A 5,099-nucleotide genomic window follows, 5' to 3' on the forward strand; every position below is an offset into this window, starting at 1 on the left:
GTGATCTGCCTCTCTCCCCCTCACGCGCTCTGTCTCTCTCCCCCTCACGCGCTCTGCCTCTCTCCCCCTCACGCACTCTGTCTCTCTCCCCCTCACGCGCTCTGTCTCTCTCCCCCTCACGCGCTCTGTCTCTCTCCCCCTCACGCGCTCTGTCTCTCTCCCCCACATGCGCTCTGTCTCTCTCCCCCCTCACACACTCTATCTCTCTCCCCCTCACGCGCTCTCTCTCGCCCCCTCACGCGCTCTCTCTCACCCCGTCAAGCGTCTCTCTTGCCCCCTCAAGCGCTCTCTCTCGCCCCCTCACGCGCTCTCTCTCGCCCCCTCATGCGCGATCCCTCGCCCCCTCATGCGTTCTCTCTCTCCCCCTCACGCGCTCTGTCTCTCTCCCCCTCACGCACTCTATCTCTCTCCCCCCGCACACGCTCTCTCTCCCCCGCATGCGCTATCTCTCTCCCCCTTACGCTCTCTCTCTCTCCCCTCGTGCGCTCTCTCTCTCCCCTCGCGCGCTCTCTCTCACTCCCCCTCACGTGCTCTCTCTCTCCCCCTCACGCGCTCTCTCTCTCTCCCCCACACGCGCTCTGTCTCTCTCCCCCTCACGCACTCTATCTCTCTCCCCCTCGCGCGCTCTCCCTCTCCCCATCGCACGCTCTCCCTCTCCCCCTCGCGTGCTCTCTCTCTCCCCCTCACGCGCTCTCCCACTCACCCTCGCGCGCTCTCCCTCTCCCCCTCACGCGCTCTCCCTCTCCCCCTCGCGTGCTCTCCCTCTCCCCCTCGCACGCTCTCCCTCTCCCCCTCGCGTGCTCTCTCTCTCCCCCTCGCGCGCTCTGCCTCTCTCCCCCTCACGCACTCTGCCTCTCTCCCCCTCACGCGCTCTCTCTCTCGCCCCCACATGCGCTCTGTCTCTCTCCCCCTCACGCACTCTATCTCTCTCCCCCTCACGCGCTCTCTCTCGCCCCCTCACGCGCTCTCTCTCGCCCCCTCATGCGCGATCCCTCGCCCCCTCATGCGTTCTCTCTCTCCCCCTCACGCGCTCTCTCTCTCCCCCTCACGCGCTCTCCCACTCACCCTCGCGCGCTCTCCCTCTCCCCCTCACGCGCTCTCCCTCTCCCCCTCGCATGCTCTCCCTCTCCCCCTTGCACGCTCTCCCTCTCCCCCTTACGCGCTCTCTCACTCCCCCTCACGCGCTCTCTCCCTCCCCCTCACGTGCTCTGTCTCTCTCCCCCTCACGTGCTCTGTCTCTCTCCCCCTCACGCGCTCTGTCTCTCTCCCCCTCACGCGCTCTGTCTCTCTCGCCCTCACGCGCTCTGTCTCTCTCGCCCTCACGCGCTCTGTCTCTCTCCCCCTCACGCGTTCTGTCTCTCTCCCCCTCACGCACTCTGTCTCTCGCCCCCTCACGCGCTCTGTCTCTCTTCCCCTCACGCGCTCTGTCTCTCTCCCCTCACGCGCTCTGTCTCTCGCCCCCTCACGCGCTCTGTCTCTCTCCCCCTCACGCGCTCTGTCTCTCGCCCCCTCACGCGCTCTGTCTCTCTCCCTCTCACGTGCTCTGTCTCTCTCTCTCTTTCTCTCTCCCTCATGCTCACTCTCTCTCTTTCTCTCTTCCTCACGCACGCTCTCTCTCTTTCTCTCTCCCTCTCCCTCACGTGCTCTCTGTCTCCCTCTCCCTCACACTCTCTTGCTCTCCCTCTTCCTCATGCTCTCTCACTCCCCCATGCTTTCTCTCTCCCTCATGCTCTCTCTATCTCTCCCTCTCCCTCGTGCTCTCTTTCTCTCTCCCTCACACTCTCCCTCTCTCCCTCTCCCTCATGCTCTTTCTCCCTCTACCTCACGCTCCATCCCTCACGTTCTCTCACTCCCTCTCACTCTCTCCCTCCCGCTCTCCCCCTCACGCTCTCTCCCTCACGCTCTCTCCCTCACGCTCTCTTTCTCACGCTCTCTCCCTCACGCTCTCTCCCTCATGCTCTCTCACTCCCTCTTGCTCTCTCCCTCTTGCTCTCTCCCTCTTGCTCTCTCCCTCATGCTCTCTCCCTCTCCCTCTCCCTCTCCCTCTCCCTCTCCCTCTCCCTCTCTCCCTCTCCCTCACGCTCTCTCCCCCTCTCTCTCATTCACGCTCTCTCCCCTTCTCTCTCCCCTCTCTCTCTCCCTCTCTCTCCCCCCTCTCTCCCCTTCTCTCTCCCCTTCTCTCTCCCCTTCTCTCCCCCCTTCTCTCTCCCCCTCTCTCTCCCCCTCTCTCTCCACCTCTCTCTCTCCCACCCTCTCTCTCTCCCCCTCACGCGCTCTCTCTCTCCCCCTCGTGCGCACTCCCTCTCCCCCTCACGCGCTCTCCCTCTCCCCCTCGTGTGCTCTCCCTCTCCCCCTCGCGTGCTCTCCCTCTCCCCCTCGCGCGCTCTCCCTCTCCCCCTCGCGCGCTCTCCCTCTCCCCCTCGCGTGCTCTCCCTCTCCCCCTCATGCACTCTCCCTCTCCCCCTCGCACGCTCTCCCTCTCCCCCTCGCGCGCTCTCCCTCTCCCCCTCGCGCGCTCTCCCTCTCCCCCTTATGCGCTCTCCCTCTCCCCCTTATGCGCTCTCTCACTCCCCCTCACGCGCTCTCTCACTCCCCCTCACGTGCTCTGTCTCTCTCCCCCTCATGCGCTCTGTCTCTCTCTCCCTCTCTCCCTCACACTCTCTGTCTATCTCCCTCATGCTCGCTCTCTCTCTTTCTCTCTCCCTCACGCTCGCTCTCTCTCTTTCTCTCTCCCTCTCCCTCGCGCACTCTCTCTCCCCCTCTCCCTCGTGCTCTCTCTCTTTCACTCTCTGTCACGCTCTCTCTCTCCCTCACACTCTCTATATCTCTCCCTCTCCCTCGTGCTCGCTTTCTCTCTTCCTCACACTCTCTCTCTCCCTCTCCCTCTCCCTCACGGTCTTTGTCCCGCTACTTCACACTCCATCCCTCATGCTCTCTCCCTCCCTCTCGCTCTCTCCCTCCCGATCTCCCCCTCACGCTCTCTCCCTCTCTCTCTCCTGCTCTCTCTCTCTCCCTCACGCTCTCTCCCTCACGCTCTCTCCCTCACGCTCTCTCCCTCACGCTCTCTCCCTCACGCTCTCTCCCTCACGCTCTCTCCCTCAGGCTCTCTCCCTCACGCTCTCTCCCTCATGCTCTCTCCCTAATGCTCTCTCCCTCACGCTCTCTCCCTCACGCTCTCTCCCTCACGCTCTCTCCCTCACGCTCTCTCCCTCACGTTCTCTCCCTCACGCTCTCTCCTTCACGCTCTCTCCCTCATGCTCTCTCCCTCTCTCCCTCAAGCTCTCTCTCTCCCCGTCTCTCTCCCCATCTCTCTCCCCGTCTCTCTCCCCGTCTCTCTCCCCGTCTCTCTCCCCGTCTCTCTCCCCGTCTCTCTCCCCGTCTCTCTCCCCTTCTCTCTCCCCCTCTCTCTCCCTCTCTGTCTCCCCCTCTGTCTCCCCTCTCTCTCTCCTGCACTCTCTCTCCCGCACTCACCCTCCCCCCCTGTTTCTCCCCCGTCTCACTCTCTCTCCCCCCCGCTCTCTACCCACCGCTCTCTCCCCCCGGCTCTCTCCCCCCTGCTCTCTCCCCCCGCTATCTCCCCCCGGCCCTCTCCCCCCGGCTCTCTCCCCCCCGGCTCTCTTGCCCCCGCTCTCTTGCCCCCTCTCTCTCTCCCCCCGCTATCTCCCCCCGCTATCTCCCCCCAGCTCTCTCCCCCGCTCTCTCCCCCCCGCTCTGTCCCTCACGCTCTCTCTCTCCCCCTCACGCTCTCTCTCTCTCTGCCTCACGCTCTCCCCTCACGCTCTCTCTCTCCCCCTCACGCTCTCTCTCTCTCCCCGTCACGCTCTCTCCATCTCCCCTCATGATCTCTCTCTCGCCCCCTCACACTCTCTCTCTCACTCCCTCACGCTCTCTCTCTCTCCCCTTCATGCGCTCTCTCACCCCCTCACGCGCTCTCTCTCGCCCCCTCAAGCGATCTCTCTCGCCCCCTCAAGCGCTCTCTCTCGCCCCCTCAAGCGCTCTCTCTCGCCCCCTCAAGCGATCTCTCTCGCCCCCTCAAGCGCTCTCTCTCGGCCCCTCACGCGCTCTCTCTCAGCTCCTCATGCGCGATCTCTCGCCCCCTCACGTGCTCTCCCTCTCCCCCTCGCGTGCTCTCCCTCTCCCCCTTGCGCGCTCTCCCTCTCCCCCTCACGCGCTCTCCCTCTCCCCCTCACGTGCTCTCCCTCTCCCCCTTATGCGCTCTCTCACTCCCCCTCATGCGCTCTCTCAGTCCCCCTCACGTGCCCTGTCTCTCTCCCCCTCACGCGCTCTGTCTCCGTCTCCCTCTCTCCCTCACATTCTCTTTCTATCTCCCTCACGCTCGCTCTCTCTCTTTCTCTCTCCCTCTCCCTCGCACTCTCTCCCTCTCCCTCTCCCTCATGCTCTTTCTCCCTCTACCTCACGCTGCATCCCTCACGCTCTCTCCCTCCCTCTCGCTCTCTCCCTCCCACTCTCCCCCTCACGCTCTCTCCCTCTCTCTCTCCTGCTCCCTCTCCCTCCCTCACTCTCTCCCTCACTCTCTCTCTCACTCTCTCCCTCAAGCTCTCTCCCTCACGCTCTCTCTCTCACTCACGCTCTCTCCCTCTCTCTCTCCTACTCCCTCTCCCTCCCTCACTCTCTCCCTCACTCTCTCTCTCACTCTCTCCCTCATGCTCTCTCCCTCACGCTCTCTCCCTCATGCTCTCTCCCTCTCTCCCTCACGCTCTCTCCCTCTCCCTCTCTCTCTCTCTCTCTCTCCCTCTCTCTCTCCCTCATGCTCTCTCCCTCTCTCCCTCACGCTCTCTCCCTCTCCCTCTCTCTCTCTCACTCTCTCTCCCTCTCTCTCTCCCTCATGCTCTCTCCCTCTCTCCCTCAAGTTCTCTCTCTCTCTCTCCCCATCTCTCTCCCCGTCTCTCTCCCCGTCTCTCTCCCCGTCTCTCTCCCCGTCTCTCTCCCCTTCTCTCTCTCCTTCTCTCTCCCCTTCTCTCTCCCCCTCTGTCTCCCCCTCTGTCTCCCCCTCTGTCTCCCCCTCTGTCTCCCCCTCTGTCTCCCCCTCTGTCTCCCCATCTGTCTCCCCCTCTGTCTCCCCCTCTGTCTCCCACTCT

The sequence above is a fragment of the Carcharodon carcharias genome, chromosome 35 (genome assembly GCF_017639515.1).
Source record: "Carcharodon carcharias isolate sCarCar2 chromosome 35, sCarCar2.pri, whole genome shotgun sequence".
Taxonomy (NCBI): domain Eukaryota; kingdom Metazoa; phylum Chordata; class Chondrichthyes; order Lamniformes; family Lamnidae; genus Carcharodon; species Carcharodon carcharias.